Raw genomic sequence first — 19,226 nt, forward strand, 5'->3', positions numbered from 1 at the left:
TCTCCGGCAAGGTGAAGGTGATGTGCTCCGTCCTTGATGAAGGACGGAGAGCAAGTTAGAGAAGCTATCATCTTCTCAAGGTTCTTCCTCATGACGGTCAGCGGAAGAGGTTTGGGGGCCGGCGAAGAAGTCGAAGGCGAGCCGAGGCTGATGGGAGGCAGGCACTCGAGCCGCGGTATGGCGCCCAGCGTGTGAGCGCAGCTGTATGCCGCCTTTGCTTCAGCGCTGGTAGCGAAGACGACACGCGCACTCCGGTCGTCCGTGGAGACGCTGGTGTGGGACTCGACGACGAAGCCGAAGCCGCGGAAGGTGGAGAGCAGCTCCTCCTTGGAAGGCAGGTGGACGGCAGTGTCCTGGGTGAAGTCCAGCACAAGCGCTGCCGGGCTCCTGAAATGTTGCTGCTGTCCAAAGCTGCTGCTGTTCCTCCTCCTCTTCCTCTTCTTCTTGTCAGGCGTGGCGGTGTTATTGCTGTCATCATCGGCTGCAAAGCTCACCTTCTTCTTATTCTTCTTGCTTGGAGCTTGTGCTGCTGCTGTTGCGTTTGCTGGGGGTCCAATGCAGCAAATGTTGGTGCTGGCAGATCCGTCAGCAATGGCCATGGCGCGGCATGTGTTGGGGTTGAGGATCCCGCGGGCAGCAGCAGCAACAGCAGGAAGAGCAGGTTGATGTGTGTCGTCAATTTTGGGGAGCAGGGAGGCCCTGTAGAGGCCCAAGAAGGGGAGGAGCACATGGGCCGGCACCGGGGAAGAAGAAGAAGAGGAGGCGTCGGCGGCGCATTGGAGGAGCGCGCCGAGGAGGTCGGCCGTGGCGACATTGGTGGACTCCTCCTCGTGACTTGCTGGACTGATAATGTCGCCGTCGTCGACTTCAAGGAGGGAGTTGTAGGGTGGGGAGAGGTACCTGCTCCTCTTGCGCGGGCGCTTCTCCTCCTTGGAGACCGGAGGCGGTGGGGTCTCCATCACCGGAGATGGAGGAGAAGGGGGCGCAACGGGGTATTGGCAGCGGCGACTCGATCCCCTCTTGTGCGGCAATGCAAGCAGAAGCGGAGTGGCAAATGCGGCGGAGCACAACAACGCCTCCCACGTGTACCTGCTTACTGTGCTTCGTGGGGTTAACTTCTCCTTTTCTTTCTTTTCTTTTTTCTTTTTTCATTGATAAACCAGCTTTGAATAATACTAATTGTTAACTTGGATGAGAGAGATAAAAATGACCGACTTTTCAACTTTTCCTAACGTGGAGACCTGGTGGCTTGTTTGTCTAATGTGGGGCATTTCGTTTCGGGTTTCTTGGAAGTTGGACGCTGTCTCTTCTTGTGTCATGTTTCACATAGGCTGTCAGTTTGTGATTTTTTTTATAGTCTCGGCTTCTGATGTCTCTCGGTTCACGCGAGGCACATTAGTGCCGTGTGGCCTTTTCGCTTGGCCAACGGTACATAGCGTGGAGCCATACTTCAACTACATCAGCATTGGCGGAGGGAAAAAAATTAATTTGCATGAGGTCATTATAGTGTAGGAGAGTCGAAAGAGGATAATTAAGGAAGACGAGCCTAGGGCCAAGCTTAAAATCAGTGTAATTTATCAAAAAAGAATCTTTATCAAAGAAAAAATATCTCAAGACCCAGGCCACAGCCCCTTGCCTGAGGCTTGTCTCTGCCTATGTACATCAGGGAAACATGTTGTCACGGTTAGTTTCAGTGGCCCATGACCTTTTGATTATGTCGGTTACAAAGGTGTCATGGTGCTGGTGCGGCCTCGGTTGTTTGATGACCTTTGATTGCATCGACGACACAATGTTATGGGTGGTCTCAAAAGATATGTACCTTCCGACTGCATCGTCGGTTCTCCTTGTTGTGCATTGTTATCGACGTTGGCAGGTTTTGAGAGCTTAGGTTTCTTTGTTGTGTTTCCTTTGTAAAATACTATCGTTGTATCTAGATTGTTTCATTTAATTAAAATGGTGCGGGCTGCTTATGCCCGTCGTATAGTTCTTCTAGCGTAAAAGCCTTTAGTGCTTTTCGCTACCACAACAAGACGCGGATACAACCCTTTTGATATATGCTTTGCTGTTTAATTTGCACAACACTTGGCCAGCTAAAATAATATCGCACACAATCTAGCACCAACATAATAAGAGGCGGACATTACTTGAACAAGATTGAATCACATAATTTTTGAGGACCGACTAGCCAATAACTAGTCCACTAGCCGACACAGTGATGGTCGCTTGCTGTTGTGACTTGATTTTTTTTACATAATCACATAATTTTTTTTACCTCGGCCTGACCAGGCCGGAGCCGAAAGGATTTTTCTACCTCGGCCCGGCGAGGCAGGAGCCGAAAGGTTGAACAGGTCGATCTGGTTACAGTGCAGATTAAAAATGTAAAAAGTAAGGCACCGGCTAAAACCCAACCGGTTGTGATTGAGGGGTTTCAACCAACGGTTTTAACCATCATAGATCTAGTGGCTCATATAAAAGCTGCAAATAACAAATAAACAAAGGCAACAAAGATTGAAGGGTTTATTTGTAGGGGTAATTATATACATATCCGGTGCCTTCAAAGGAAAATTGCACAAATCATACGTGACCTGATGAATCCTTCTTATCGTATCTTGTGCCTAATCCCATTCATATCGTACCCTTTTTGTTTTATGAACCTGAGGGGAAACAACAAAAGTATTTTATAACATCCCAATCACAATAGTCCACATAACGGGTTTGGTAAGTATTAAGAATGGTCTGTATCTAACCTGAAAAGAAAAGAAAAAGAAACCGTCTGCCAAGTTGACCAGACGTGGAATTTATAATCTGCACCAAAAAGAGTATATGCAGAAAAGATAGCTTTTACAAAAGCTAAATGAGCTCATAACACAAAGCAAAAGATAGTTGTCCAATATACATGCAGATATAGGGTACCCTTTATTAAAGCTAAAATGAGTTCACACCACAAAGAGGCACACAGTACTGCTGGAACTTAGAGGCATGTAGTGTTGGTAGACAAGTGTTGGGGAAATTGAGGGATTAGGTTTTGATTGCAGGAAGTAGTGGTGTTTGGGTATTTGATTGCTAGGGTTGCCCTTACAAACTAGGGAGACCAAACTGTACTCTAACAGAGTTGTAATTAAACTCCTAATCAGATTTGGAAATGGTAGGAAAAATCTTCTTCGGGACGAAAACTTTCCATCTCCAAATCCAGACTCTTAATTAACTAAAGTAACTAAGTTGACACGGACCTGGGCGCCTATAGGTGCGCCCCCACGTGACAAGCATAACTTCCTAACTTAGGACTTACTGTTACGGCGTGAATACATGGGCCGTGCATGCAGTTGAAATCTCTCCTTCTGGGTCATATCTGAAAACTGGCTCATTGACAACTCGCCATCCCCAGGGCGATTGTTGAAGTCGTGCACAAGCCTTGCCGTAGCACTAAATGTCTTGAACCGGCGTTCCATCTCTTTACGCTCACGCGATATTTGCACCAGTGCTCATAGAAAGCCCACATGGCCTCCTTGGACTTGAATACATTCGCATCAGGAAGGAGATGTGCGCAAGGTCCGATTGCCTCTTCTTCTGAATCGGGGCCTCCTGTGGTTCAGCAGGCATAGAGTTACAATTTTGATTTGTGGATCTCATTTGTACTATATATTGCTCCCATCATCATCAGAGTAAAAATTGACTGATTTAGCCTTGCAAGGCAGAGCTATTGTAACAGTTGGTATTAATAAATCAAATAACATGCTTATTACAAGTGTGGTGATCTCTTAGAAGAACTAGTACTGAATCCCGGCCCGTATATCTACCGATAATAAGAAATCATCAGGTATTAAAAATTCGTATCGAAATAACAACTAGCTCCATTGGAATTCCTTAGCTAGGGATTAGGGAGGCACGGACTGCGTTTGCAGAGCGACGGCGGCCACCAGCAACGGCGGAAGGAGAGGCGCGGGCTGCCAAGGCTGCCCGCGCGAGCTTGGAGACGATGGAAGCCATGGCCATAGGAGCCTTACGTCTCGGATCTGGATCCTTTCTTAGGACGAGCCTAGGTCCCCGGCCCATATGCTCCATTTCTTATCCAGCTGAAGAAAGAAGCCTTGCAGCAGCTGCCCACAGGGATCCAGCCCGTTTTGGCATTGCGGCCCAAAAGAACCCTCGCGCCGCCGCCGTCGTCCAAGGAACCTAAATTGAAGGGTAGATGGGAGGGCCTAAGTCGCAACTCGCAACTTTCACTGAATCTCTGTCCGGCTGGGTAAAACCAGTATCTCTATCTGTGCTACTTATAAAAACACCAACATATTCATTCCAACGTACACCCACTAAACGAACACAGACTATTAATAGCCGCACAATCAGACTCACTGAACAGATAGACTCACTAAACATAATCATCCGTATGCGCTCAGTGATTAGCTGTTCGGACTGAAATTCCACCCGCGTGAGAATATTTCAGCCCCGAACGGTTTTTCTTTTCTTTTCTCCTCGCCCATCGAGCCTCCAACGTCGCCTCCTCCTTCCCTTCCCCTGAGGCCGCCGCCGCCTCCTCCCCTCCGTGGCCCTCCTCTGCCCGTCTGCTGCGTCGCAGCCCACCTCGCCCGCTCGCCTCCACCTGCTCCCCGCCTCCGCCTATCCTGTCTCCGCCCGCCGCCGCACCGATCGCCGCAGCCCCGCGTTGTCCTCCTCTCTCCCAATCCCTGTCTCCGCCCGCCGCCGCACCGATCGCCGCACCCCCGCGTTGTCCTCCTCTCTCCCAACCCCCTCCGGGAACCCACGCCAGCCACGAAGCACGCCCGAAGAAGGGAGCAAGGCGAGAGCGAGGAGGGTCCATGGCGCCGCTGTCGTGGCGGCGCCACACGGTGCTACAGGCGCTGCTCTCGCGGGGCTCGCTCTCGGAGCCGGACTTCTAGGCCCTCCTCACTGACATCTCCGCCGGCAAGAACCCCGGTACGGGTTACCCACGCCCGCTCCGCTCCGTCCTGCTCTCCCTGCTTCTTCTCCTCTCATCACGGATGAGATCATTAGACACACGTCCCTCTCCTCTTTGCCAGGGATGTTGCCGCCACCCAGGTGTTCGATGTATTGCGCGTGTGGGGGGTTTCAGTAATGCGACTGTTCTTTGTTCATCCAGCCGCCGGCGGCGCCTGCCTGCGCCCATCCCGCACCCCACCGCCGCCCATCCCGTCAGGACCTACTGCGCGTCCCAACGCTTATATTCCTGCCGCCGCCGACCAGACCAGCTACTCCACCACCTTATCCGTTCGTCGGCGCACCGTCGCTCCGCCCCACCACCGATGAGACTCGCGAGGTGCCCATCCCCGGCGTGGCGTCCACCGCCAAGACTCGTGATGTGCCCAGCCACGGCGTGGCGCCCACCGCCGAGACTCATGATGTGCCCAGCCGCGGCGCGGGTGCACCATCGAGTCGCCGTCGCGTTTGCGCAAGCAGAAGCCGCAGTCGCCTGTAGGTGAGTTTCTTGCTACAGCCTCCTCCCTCTCCCCTGTCCTATCTCTTTAAGCCCCAAGAAGATTCCAAATTGCAGTGCTATTATACGTCTAATGAATGGTGTCTAGCTAATTGCAATACCTTTTTGTACCATACTTGATCTGGATTGACTTCTTGACACTTGATGTAGAGAACTGTCAGGTGATCAGTTGTGATCTTTAATTAAATTAGTTACAGGGAACTGTCACTGCATTGAATTTGGAAGCCGAATAGTGCAATATTTCTGTCTTCCAATTTCTGGTATGTACTCTGATTATGAATTTATACACTATTACTCAGTGTGGAAACTGCAATATATACCAATATACGTATTATTCATTTTCACTAACCTTATGGTTCGATGTGCTCTGTAACTTTGGTTTAGAGTAGGTCAAAATGATCAATTGATCATAATAGTTACTCTTAGTTTTAAACTAAGAGATAAAACCATGTGCCAGCAATTAGCAAGTGTTAGATAGTAAAGCTGTGTACAAACTTCTTCATCCATGTGATTTGTATGTGTTGTCACAACTGAATAGTTAATATGGGAAGGTGTAACTGGAGACAGACATCTTGTACCTAGCGATCAGTTGAAAGACTCGTATTTTATCTAGCATAGACAAATGTGATGCTTCTACATAAGGTGCAGAGAATATACTTCATTTCCCATTAGTATCACTCACTTTTATTCATCTTGTATCAGGAACTTGATCTTCGAGTGGCTGGTTGTGTGTGCGCGCCCCTAAGGTAAATCATCATAGCTGGGAGCCTGGAATTCATGGACATGCTAATCTAACAAAGCGTGATATTAGAAGATTTCCCCTTAGTGAGGTCCTACAAACATTCATGAGTTGGTGTGGTTGTGCCAACCAAATTGTTTCGCATGGAGATTTCTTTTTGACATCCTTTATCTGCTTCATTGAAGTAACTGATGTTTTGTCAACGATATAAAATATCGAAAAATATCAGTTGTTTTATTACTCAATCTAAGTGGTTCCCCTTTTCCACATGAATTTACTGCTAACAATCCTAAAACAGTTTGATCATGGCGGAGGGAATACAGGCATACAGTTTGACTTCTCTTGGCGCTGATTTCTTTTCCGGCGCTTCTCAATAGGGTAAATATTTGTATTATTTAAATCCTCTATGTCATTTTTTTCTTCAAGAACTTATCTAGCAAGTGCCTCTAGAAATTTCTTACGAACCGTGGGTGATGAATTCATTTCTGACTTATCAATTTAATATCGTGTGTAAAGTCTCGACTTGAAAATAAACTTGGATGACGATGCTTTAGTTTTCAACGCGGATTGACGGTAATAAAAAACAATTTACTTGACAAATATAATTCCAAAGACATGCTCTATATTTTAAGACGTGCGTGTACGTGCTCGCTCACTAGTCAGATAAATGGTTTTATCAGATCATGAATGAGTTATGCGCAGGTTTATACATTCCCAGGCATAAAAGCCCTTGAATGAATTATCAGATCCAAGTTGCGCCTGGATAACACAAACATTGACTTGCCCTGGTGGTCCGGTCGCGCCAAGATTTTATTCCCACCGTCTAATTATATTAGAACTTTTTTTTGCTAATTCGGACTCGGTCTGAAGCACCGGCACGACACAGGCCGTGCTTCGGGCCGGCCCGGCCCGTTTAACTTGGTGTCGGGCCAGGCACAGCTAGGCCAAACCGGCCGGACTAATCATGCATTATTCCCACCGTCTAATTATATTAGAATTTTTTTTTGCTAATCGGGACTCGGTCTGAAGCACCGGCACGGCACAAGCCGTGCTTCGGGCCGGCCCGGCCCGTTTAACTTGGTGCCGGGCCAGGCACAGCCAGGCCAAACCGGCCAGGCTAATCATGCATTGTCCGAGCTAATTGAGAAGAGCATCTTTTCTGCAAGAGGGAGTGCTCATTAATACTCCACCTCTAATTTGCGTCGGAATAGCTTTGCATGATTCAACCACAAGTCATCCAGATACATCCATACAGTAAGTCGTGTCTAGATACATCCAATTTTTAAGAAACTTAAGACATGTTTTGTTGGACGGAAAGAGTACTAGAAAAAATGGCATGAAGAGTGTCGTATGCGCAGCACTTTTCTTGTTAATTTTGGTATTGGTACGTACAACTGTTCCTGTACATGAAGGGACGCGTAGAGATAAACAAAACTTTTCCTACGCGAACTCCCAAGATCTAGCCGAGGTAGAAGGCCACGAGGATTACCACTAGACGCGCAGTTGCGGATTATCGATGCGGCGCCTTGATGCAGCGCAGTCCCTCGATCCGATCCAGCCGATCCAATCCCGCGATCGTCGAAGTGCTGAACGTACAGCACCTCTGCCGGTATCCACACGTGCGAGGAGGAGCTCCGGCGGCGGACTGCTAGGTCCGGTGCGACGGTTGAACTGAATCGGGCTAGGGTTCTCAACGCATGAGAGTGGAAAAAACCGTGCCCCTTAGGCATCCCACGCCCCTGCTTATATACCGAGTGGAAGTGGGCTCCAAGCCTTGTGGCCCATCCACCCTGCGAGTCCAACTCGCATTGTCAGCCCAATTCCAGTTCGGGTCCAACCCGACCAAATACTTGCTCCCGCTCTTAAGTGTGTGACCCCGCAGGCTCATGGCAACTTGGACACGATTGGAGTCCGACTCACAATCGATCAATCGGTAGCGGCTCCTAGCAGAACGTGCCGACTCCCAAGTACCATCGAGTCATGACGACGTACCTTCCAATGTGACATACGTCTTAGTCCCTTTTGCCTCACGATATACCTTGTCGAACTATAGGCGATTAATCGTCATCCCTTTAATAGTTCAACTCTCTTCTCGATCTGTGATATACGATTCATCCGACTAACTCTTAGTCGATCGACCCGGTTAACAGTTAACCAAGTCGCGCATGGCCATGCTTCCCAAATCATATCACTCGAGAGGGCCCAGATAATATCTCTCCAGTCGGAGGGGCAAAATCCCATTTTGGTTATCCACATCACACAGCTTGATTCTCAGTCAACCCGAACTCTGCCTTTATAACTGCCCTGTTACGGAACAACGTTTGACAGAACCTAAGTTGGTGATCCACAACTCGGATTGTACGATAACCTCAGGTCTAAGAATTACATTGATTGAGACATGCAAATGACGACCTACTCGTTGCATCTCAATATGGGTCAGTCCGACTCGCTAAACTCTTTAACCGAGTCCGTGTAAGCTGTAATGACATCACCATGCCCATGACAAGTGGAACCGAGTCATCAGCCAACTTTCACATTAGTCTAGGTTATGTGTCCAGCACAACCTCAATGACTAAGGACAATTTAGTATGAACAACATGAATACATAGTTCCACAATCAAATCACATATTCAATGATACATATCAGATGTTCAAACAAGGACAACTTAATAATATTTATGAATACATTGGGAATTACATCATACATGATTGCCTCTAGGGCATATTCCCAACAGTACAGCCCCCCTTCTTTTCGGCTTTTAGGACGGGCCTCTCGGAGAAGCTGCTCTCTCCCAGCTTCCGGGAGAAGCCGCCCTAAATTTTTTGCTAGGTTTCCAGATTAGGTTAGGCTAACCTAATTTGGAAGCCTAACAAAATTTCACATGCGGCTTCTACAGAAAGCTGGGTGAGAGTAGCTTCTCCGAAAAGCCCATCCTAGAAACCGAAAAGAAGGGGCCAACTACGACATCATTTTTCGACCGTCACGAAATGTCCTCAATTTTTTTACGCGGCAACTACGACCCAATCGATGAGACTCTACGAAGGTTTCGCGGCTGTGTGATTTTTTTGAATTTCCTACGGGGATACAAATTTCGGTGAGAACACGACTTCATTTGCATGGTTTCAAATCTTAATTTCCTCGAAACACGAAAAAAATCGTCTAGCCATGCTTGAAATTCATACGGTAGGATGGGAAATTTTTTGGTCTATTCTGCGGAAGTCGAAAAAACGCGCAGCCTTTCGAAAAGACGTTTGATGTAACCCAGACGGTCTTTCTGGAAGCACGTGAATTTTTCGACCGTCACGAAATGTCCTCAACTTTTTTACACGGCAACTACGACCCAATCGATGACACTCAATGAAGCTTTCGCGGCTGTCTGATTTTTTTGCATTTCTACGGGGATCCAAGGCTCGGAAAGAACATGACATCATTTGCATTGTTTCAAATCTTAATTTCCTCGAAATACGAAAAAAATCGGCCAGCCATGCTTGAAATTCATACGGTAGGATGGGAAAATTTGGTCCAATTCTGCGGAGGTGGAAAAAATGCGCTGCCTTTCGGAAAGACGTTTGATGTAACCCAAACGGTCTTTCTGGAAGCACGTGAATTTCGACCGTCACGAAATGTCCTCAATTTTTTTACACGGCAACTACGACCCAATCGATGAGACTCTACGAAGGTTTTGCGTCTGTTTGATTTTTGAATTTCCTACGGGGATACAAATTTCGGTGAAAACACGACATCATTTGCATGGTTTCAAATCTTAATTTTCTCGAAACACGATAAAAATCTGCCAGCCATGCTTGAAATTCATACGGTAGGATGGGAAAATTTTTGGTCCAATTCCGTGGAGGTCGGAAAAATGCGCTGCCTTTCGAAAAGACATCTGATGACCCAAACGGTCTTTCTGGAAGCACGTAAATTTTTCGACTGTCACGAATTGTCCTCAATATTTTTACACGATAACTACGACCCAATCGATGAGACTTTACGAAGGTTTCGCGGCTATTTGATTTTTTTTGAATTTCCTACGGGGATACAAAGCTCGGTGAGAATCATCGTTTCAAATCTTAATTTCCTCGAAACACGAAAAAAAAATCAGCCAGCCATGCTTGAAATCATACGGTAGCACGGGAAAACAATTTGGTCCAATTCCGCGGAGGTTGAAAAGACGTCTTATGTAACCCAAACGGTCTTTCTGGAAGCACGGGAATTTCAACCGTCACGAAATGTCCTCAATTTTTTTACACGGCAACTACGACGCAATCGATGAGACTCTATGAAGGTTTTGCGTCTGTTTGATTTTTGAATTTCCTACGGGGATACAACGGTGAAAACACGACATCATTTGCATGGTTTCAAATCTTAATTTTCTCAAAACACGATAAAAATCTGCCAGCCATGCTTGAAATTCATATGGTAGGATGGGAAAAAATTTGGTCCAATTCCGTGGAGGTCGGAAAAATGCGTTGCCTTTCGAAAAAACGTTTGATGTAACCCAAACGGTCTTTCTGGAAGCACGCAAATTTTTTGACCGTCACGAAATGTCCTCAATATTTTTACACGATAACTACGACCAAATCGATGAGACTCTACGAAGGTTTCGCCGCTGTTTGATTTTTTTTGAATTTCCTACGGGGATACAAAGCTCGGTGAGAACATGACATCATTTGCTTTGTTTCAAATCTTAATTTCTCGAAACATGAAAAAAATCAGCCAGCCATGCTTGAAATTCATACGGTAGCATGGGAAAAAAATTTGGTTCGATTCTGCGGAGCTCGAAAAAATATGCTGCCTTTCGAAAAGACGTTTGATGTAACCCAAACGGTCTTTCTGGAAGCACGTGAATTTTTCCACCGTCACGAAATGTCCTCAATTTTTTACACAGCAACTACGACCCAATCGATGACACTCCACAAAACTTTCGCGGCTGTCTTATTTTTTTTTGCATTTCCTATGGGGATCCAAAGCTCGGAGAGAACACGACATCAGTTGCATCGTTTCAAATCTAAATTCCCTGGAAACACGAAAAAAAATCTGCTAGCCATGCTTGAAATTCATACGGTAGGCTGGGAAAAAATTTGGTCCAATTCCGCGGAAGTCGAAAAAATGCGCTGCCTTTCGAAAAGACGTTTGATGTAGCCCAAACGGTCTTTCTGGAAGCACGTGAATTTTTCGACCGTCACGAAATGTCCTCAATATTTTTACACGATAACTACGACCCAATCGATGAGACTCTACGAAGGTTTCGCGGCTGTTTGATTTTTTTTTGAATTTCCTACGGGGATACAAAGCTCGGTGAGAACACGACATCATTTGCATTGTTTCAAATCTTAATTTCCTCGAAACACGAAAAATATCAGGCAGCCATGCTTGAAATTCATATGGTAGCACGGGAAAAAATTTGGTCCAATTCCGCGGAGCTCGAAAAAATGCGCTGCCATTCGAAAAGACGCTTGATGTAACCCAAACGATCTTTCTGGAAGCACGCGAATTTTTCGACCGTCACAAAATGTCCTCAATTTTTTTACATGGCAACTACGACCCAATCGATGACACTCCATGTCGCACCAGTGGCACCCGGGGTACCACCGTTGCGCGACGCGTGGGTCGCATTGCTGAGTTCCCGTGAGGATCTCACCCGGGCGGCAATGTACAGGCTGCCCGGCAAGCTACTAGCCCAGAGGGGCTAGCGGGGCTTTGGGGAATATTCCCGCCTGGACACCTCCCGGGAAGTTACTTGCCAGGAGGAGGAGTTCCCGGGCGAAGGTCCCCGCCTGGGCACCCCCCGGGAAGTCACTTGCCGGGGGAGGGGTTCCTGGGCGCAGGTCCCCGCCGTGAGGGCGGGCCGAGCGGGCAGAGCAGCGACGACACATGGGCGCGCGCTGGGCGCCCAGTCCTATTTCTTAGGCCCTAGACCCCTAGCAGCGGGGTTGGCGCTCATGCATGCATGCCAGTGCGCCGAGGAGGAGTTGCCCAAGCTCCTTGCTCGCCACTTGTAAACCATGCATCATGGAACCTGTGGTATCCCCTTGGCTATAAAAGGAGGACCCCCGCCAACGGTCAAAGGGTTCAGTTCTGTTTGGTTCAGCTAATTCAGTCGGTTCGCTAGATTTTCTCCTTTAGCTCGTTGGTTCGTTGGCAGAGCCCAAAAAGAGATCACCCTGGGGTCTTCCCCCGAGAACTTGTAATGGGCTGTTTTCTCAGTAATTCAAGCTCAGACAAGCAGGACGTAGGGTTTTACACCTCCGGGTGGCCCGAACCTGGGTAAAAACGTGCGTGCATGTGCTTGCATTGAATTCCACAGGTTGCGTATGCCATTGGCCACGCCGGCGATCGCCGGAGCAATCCCTGTCGCCCCTGCTGAACCTAAAAAGGGGGTGTCCGCACGCCCCCGGTGTCAAAGCCCCGTGCTACGACATTTGGCGCGCCAGGTAGGGGGGGCGTGAGGAGAGCTCGCCGGTGATTGCCGGCGGCAGTGTCTACATCGACGTCGGCCTCGTCTTCTTCACCGACAGAGCCGGCCACCATGCCCCCCGAGCGGGCTGGTGACCCTCGGATTGACCCGCGTGAGGCCCCGGCGGCACACACGCGGTCGCATGACGCGCAACCCGCGTCGCGGGTTCAGGAGAACCCCGAACCCTCGCGAGTGCAGCATTCGCAGCTGCCTCCTCCACCTCCTCCGCCGTCGGCAGACAACCGGCTGAGGGGGCCGGCGGCCCCCTCGCCGGGGCCAGCCGCGCGAGCGGGCATGGTGCCGCCCACACCGGCCAGCGAGTCGAGTCGCGGGCCGAAAACGCACAGTGCCAGCTACGCCACGAGCATACCGCGTCGCGAGCCACGCCCGGGGGGTCGCACCCCGGTGCGTTCCGGGGTAGAGCGGAGAGTAGCCGCTCGGGAAACCGGCTGCCTCCCGCACGAACCCCGGCGGAAGCCATCATCGCCGCGCGGGTCATGGTGCGGTACGAACCACAGCAGGGCACGCCGGCGCATGACACATGGGGCGAGGAGTTGGATGCGCTTCTCGCGCTCGTCGCCCAACAGCCGCAAGGCGAGGGCGTCCCGGCAGGCTCCAGCTGCAGCAAGAACCCGGAGCCCGGAGACGCGCCCCGCACCTCACGACAAGGGGAGAACCCTCCCCCACAGGGGGGCCAGGGAGGCGGGGACCTAGAGGCGTCCTCGGACTCGTCACCCACTGTCACGCAAGGTGACGCGCAAGGCATCCTAAATGCCCGCCAGTAGGAGGATCTGAGTCGGCGCCTGGAGCGCCGACGCCGGCGCGAGGTAGAGCGCCCGCGCCCACAGGAGAGGAGGATGCTCCTCTGGGCCTCGAGGACGGTGGCACCGCGTTCACGCGCGAGTTGCGGCGGGTGACTTGGCCCTGCAAGTTCCGAGCGCCCGCACTTGGTACGTACGACGAGACCGTGAATCCCAAGGATTTCCTCTTGACCTACACGTTGGGGATGCATGCCATCAGCGCCGATGACAAGGTCAGAGCCAACTGGTTCCCGATGGTCCTGAAAGGATCAGCGAGAACCTGGCTGCTCAACCTGCCCGCCTGGTCCATCGCCACTTGGGCGGACCTGCGCGAGTAGTTTGTGATTGCGTTCCAAGGCGGCTATAAGCGCCCGGGAACCATGGCGGAGCTGCACACCATCGTGCAGAAGCCGGGAGAGACGTTGCGGAGCTTCGTCAACCGCTTCTCCAGCCTCTCCTATTCCATCCCGGAGGCGGAGGCTGCCGCCATCGTCAACACCTTCGCCATCAACGTCCGCGACCCCAAGATGCGCGAGAAGCTGAGCACGCATCGGGTCCGGACGACACAGGATCTGTACGCCCTGGCGCACAAGTGCCGCATCCTGCAAGGCATCAAGTAGCGGCGCGGGCAGCGCCACGAGGAGCGTCGAGCGGCCGGCGCCTGCTTCAACTGCGGCGACATCGGGCACCTCTATCGAGATTGCCCGAACAACCCCAGGGCGGGGCCGAGGCCCGCCGGCGGCAACGCTGGCAGGGAGGAAGTCCAGGAGGGATGTGGCCAAGCCAGCACCGGCTGGGAGCGCCCTCCCCGGGGAAGAGACCGGGCTCGTGTTGAGGAGCAGCGCGAGTCCGACTGTATTGGCGGCGACGAGCCGGGCTTCCAGGAGCCTCGCGACGTCGCCTGCATCCATGGGGGAGCTTATGCTCTCCCATCCCACGCCGCGGTGAAGCGCCTCACCCGCGACGTGCGCGCGTTGTTGCCGGACAAGGAGCCGCAGCAGCCGCTGAGGTGGTCGCACGTGCCGAGCACCTTCAGCGCCGATGATCACCCCGCACGGCAGCTGGGTTCCGGGGTCATACCCTTCGTGGTTTCGCCGATCATCAGCAACATGACGGTGACTAAGGTTCTGGTGGACAACGGAGCGGGGATGAACCTCCTGTCCGCCAGGTTGGTGGAATAACTCCAGCTGCTGGTGGAACAGCTGAAGCCCACCGAGCCGTTTCGAGGAGTAAACCCCGGGATCGTGCGCCCCCTGGGGCGCATCACGCTGCCGGTGACCTTTGGGTCCCGGTAAGCGTTTCGGACCGAGCACATAGTGTTCGACGTGGCGCACACCCCGTTGCCCTACAACGGGATCCTTGGTCGGCCGGCGCCGATCAAGTTCATGGCGGCTACGCATTGTGCCTACAGCGTGATGAAGATGCCGTCCGTGTACGGCGTCCTCTGCATCAGGTGCGATCTCAAGGACGTAGCCTGGTGTGTTTGCGAGGTCGTCAGGGCCGCCGCCGCAGCCGACGCTGGTGACTAGGACGTTGCTGGAGACGAAGACTTGCCGGGCGACAGCCCGGCAATGAAGAAGGCCCGCGCTGCCCTGCAAGAGCTTGCCGGGGGAAGCGCAGGCTCGAGCTCGTGCCCCGGCAAGGGCCAGAAGCTCCGGGAGGAGGCCACCAAGGTGAAGAAGCTGCCCCTCCAAGCCGGCAACAAAGAACGCACCGTCACCGTCGGTGCGAACCTTACTGCCGAATAGGAAAGCGTCCTCATCACTTTCCTCCGAGAGAATGCCGACGTGTTCGCTTGGGAGACGTCGGATCTTCTCGGAGTCCCCAGGGAGGTGATTGAGCATCGGCTCGCGGTGCGCCCGGACGCCCGCCCCGTCAAGAAGAAGATCCGTCGGCAAGCGCAGGAGCAGAAGGATTTCATCAAACAAGAAGTGGACAAGCTCAAGGCTGCCAGGGCTATCTGGTAAGTTCTGTACCCTACTTGGTTAGCTAACCCTGTAGTAGTGCCCAAGGCGGGAAACAAGCTTCGCATGTGCGTAGATTTCACAGATCTTAACCGTGCATGTCCCAAGGATCCTTTCCCTGTACCCCGCATTGATCAAATAGTTGATTCCACTGCTGGTTGCGATCTGCTGAGCTTTTTGGATACTTTTTCCGGCTACCATCAAATCAAGATGGCAGTCGAAGACGAGGAGAAAATTGTGTTCATCACCCTGGTTGGCTGCTACTGTTATACGTGCATGCCTTTCGGGTTGAAGAACGCGGGCTCAACATTCCAGCGCACGTTGCGCGAGTGTTTGGGACCCCAGCTAGTTCGAAACGTGGAGGCCTACATGGACGACATCTTCATCAAATCTAAGCGTGGGGACTCGCTGATTGATGACCTGCGGGAGACGTTTGACAACCTCCGCAGGATCAAATTCAAGCTGAACCCTAAGAAGTGCACCTTTGGTGTAGACTCAGGCCAGCTCCTAGGTTTCTTGGTTTCACACAGGGGGATACAGGCCAACCCACGCAAGATAGAACTTATCGAGAAAATGGGGGCTCCCCGCAAGGTGAAGGATGTCCAGCGCCTCAACGTGTAACATCCCAAAATTTCAAACTTTTACATGTGCATTGCATCCATGAGCATCATGCCACAATTGCATAGTTGAATTCAAAATTGAATCTCAAAAGGGCTTTAAAAGACTTTGTTTACACCCATTTAAGCTTTGGATTTTCAAACCAATAGGGTTTATGTATAAAAGGGGTTTAATGCATATATAAGCTATCCCATATTTGTTTTGGATAATTATTTGGAGTTGAAAAAGTATTTTTTTATTCAATAGATATATAGCCCTAAAGGCATTTATAGGGCAAATGTACTTTTGTATATTTTATTTTGAGGGAAAACTACTCCCAAAAGTTGTATCTTGATAGAACATGATTTTACAAATTTTCTGGAATTTATTTGGACCATTTTGGAGTTCAAAATCAAAAGATATCAAAGATTTGAGAAAAACAGAAAAAGAAAAGAAGAAAACCGGACCGAACCGGCCCAGCCCGACCGAACCGGCCCAGCCCGACCGAACCGGCCCGGACCGACCGCGTCCGACCGCGCCGGACCCGCCCGGTCCGGCCGCGCGCGTGCCCGGGCCGCTAACAGGCATGGCCCGCCTGTCAGGGCCTTCTTCCTCGATGGAAGGCGCCGCGATCCCCGCGCGCTGGCCGTTTTCGCCACCGCGCGCCGTCTCCGCCGCAATCCCCTCGCTCCGTCCCGTTCTCGCAGCCCCGAGCGCGTCCCTATAAAGCCCTCGCCCCAGCCGTTCTTTCCCCCCTGCTCGCCCCCGCTCGAACGCCGCCAGGCCGCCCCGATTTCTCGCCGTTGAAGCTCCGTCCGCCGCCGTTTTTCCTCTCTCCGACGACGTCGCGGTGAGACATCTTCGAAGCGGCCGCCCTCTCTCTGTTTCCCTCTCTCTCGCGCTTCTTCTGACGTGCGCGCCGATGTTTTTGGTCCAATGCAGCGCCCCGACACCCGAGCCGAAGCTCCGCCGCCGTCGTGCCCGCGCCGCCGCGTCTTCTTCGACCTAGGCAACGACTCCGACCGGCCCGCGCCGCGCTGACCGCGCCATCGACCTCGCCGTGCCGCGCCATGCCTCCCCGTGTCGTCCCCGATGCCTGAGGTCCACCCGAACGCCGCCCGCCTCCATGCCCGTGCCGCGCCGCCGCCGGAGCCGTCGCCGGAACCCTAGCCATTGCTGGAGGTGAGCCCGAGCTCTCGTGGCCGTTGGATCTCGGCCAATGGCCGAGATTAGATCACATTTTAATCTTTTAACCGAACCGGTATCAACCAATCAGGAGCCGCCACGTGGCAACCGAGTTATAAAATAAAAATGTAATTTTATTTCCCCGGATTAATTAAAAGGCGCTTTTGCAGATAGGCCCCTGTAACTTCAAATGATCATAACTTTAAATCTGTTTGGCCAAATTTAGCGATCCACACCTTTTTGGAATCCTTAGGAAGTATAGAATCTTTTGGAACTGTCCAATTTCAAATTTGAATATTTGAATCACATTCAAATTACAGATTAGGGTTTTTATACCATTTAAATCATAACTAATTAACTAGAAGTCCTTTTTGAATGAAACCAGTGCCCAAAATTTTGTTTTATTGTCCTCTATCCAATGGGACAGATAAATAAATATTTTGAATTAAATTACTTTGCAGATGCAAATAAAACCTCATTTTAGAATTTAAACCCTAGTTTTGCTTTTGTTTAAAAACCCTAATCGCATGTGCTTAATTATCAATGCTTTGGATCAATAGATCACCCAAATAAAACCAACCCACTCATGTCACATGATTTGCATCGCATCATGGCATACATATTCTTTTGTCATGTTTGTATTGTGTGTTTATGTGTGTGTATATGTTTGTTGATTGTATAGTATTCTCGGAGAGCGAACCTTGCGATTGTGACAATTGTTTGAACTCCAACTACTATCAAGGCAAGTTCACTTTGACCATCATCCTATTACTTTATTATGCACTAGATTTTATTAGTTGCATTGTTAGGATTATTATTGTATCTATGCTATGCTATGCTATGATTCTCCTAGTAGCATAGGACACCCTTGCCATTTCCTAACCACCGATTGCCATCGTAGTAGTAAATTGCTATGCTATGATAATAAACGAGGGTGGTATTATTACAATGTGATACTATTGAATTACAATATGATTTTCCTAGTGTATGGCAAAACAAGTAATTCAATGAATCGTCCTGGGTGGGCTGCTTTGAGTTTTCGGATGTCGTGACGTTAGGTCCATTTCTATGGGGCCCGCTGAGTCGCCTCTCCGTGTGATTCGGGAGCGTCCATGGTCGTCTCCCCGTGCGATTCGGGGAGCGCCTGCGTCACAATGTGGGATGCCACCCGGGGTAACCAGAGACTGGACTAGTTTCCTATTTAGTAGGTTCCAGTACAACCACATGGTATTATGGGCTCTGCCAGGATGGATGTAAGAAATATGAACCTGAATCCGAGGTGACATCGGTATGTAGTAGTGTAGGTTGGAACGCGTCCCTCAGGTGGTTTGGGGGAATATGTTCTGAAAATTCCTGTAATCGATGCCGTTGCTACTCTACCCTGAGGACAGCAAGGGATTAACACGTCGATTTCTTGTGGGTAAAGTGTACCACCTCTCGAGAGTGTCAAACTAAGTACTTAGCCGTGTCCCCGGTTACGGACAATTATGAGCAACTAGATATTGGAGCTGTAAGGAAAGTCTCACTCATCCCAATTTCCTAATAAAATGAATGGTTTGAACTGGGTAGGAGCATTGATGTTTCTACTCAATGTGCCTAGGTTAATAGGAGCATGGGTGTTTCTACCCCGTGTCCAATAGAATTCAAAACTATTTGTCTAAAAATGATAGGATTTGAATAATGATGCTTTTATGCAAAATAGCCAAACCCCACTTAGCCAAAGTATGCATGTACTTGGTAGGTCCTTTATAACTCTAGTGAGCTTGCCAATACATTCAAATGTATTGACCACGTAGTGGCTGCAATTAACAATGCAGGTGGATCCGACGATGAGTGAGGTTCGTCGTTTTGTCATGGGTCATGTGCTTACATTCCAACATGCTCTCTCCTGTGGGAGTAGATGAGGCCCTTTTACTCTACTTTTCCGCTGCAGCTTCATGATACATTGTTGTCATGGTTTTGAACATTATTTGTTTATGCTGGCCTAAGAGGTCATGCAAGTTTGTAAAT

The 19,226-nt window shown here is 50.3% G+C and overlaps 2 long non-coding RNA genes across 2 annotated transcripts; one reads left to right on the forward strand and one right to left on the reverse strand.

The window, feature by feature from the left end:
* Window positions 1–2,229: 2,229 nt before the first annotated feature.
* LOC112270911 lies at window positions 2,230–4,039 on the reverse strand. The gene is made up of 3 exons (XR_002963524.1): window positions 3,892–4,039; window positions 2,748–3,582; window positions 2,230–2,654 (listed from the first exon to the last, which is right to left on the reverse strand). It is a non-coding gene; the product is annotated as an uncharacterized LOC112270911 (long non-coding RNA).
* A 374-nt stretch (window positions 4,040–4,413) lies between these two features.
* On the forward strand, window positions 4,414–6,485 carry LOC104582786. The gene is made up of 2 exons (XR_730793.3): window positions 4,414–5,455; window positions 6,176–6,485. It is a non-coding gene; the product is annotated as an uncharacterized LOC104582786 (long non-coding RNA).
* Window positions 6,486–19,226: the final 12,741 nt, after the last annotated feature.

The sequence above is a fragment of the Brachypodium distachyon genome, chromosome 2 (assembly GCF_000005505.3).
Source record: "Brachypodium distachyon strain Bd21 chromosome 2, Brachypodium_distachyon_v3.0, whole genome shotgun sequence".
NCBI classification, from domain to species: Eukaryota; Viridiplantae; Streptophyta; class Magnoliopsida; order Poales; family Poaceae; genus Brachypodium; species Brachypodium distachyon.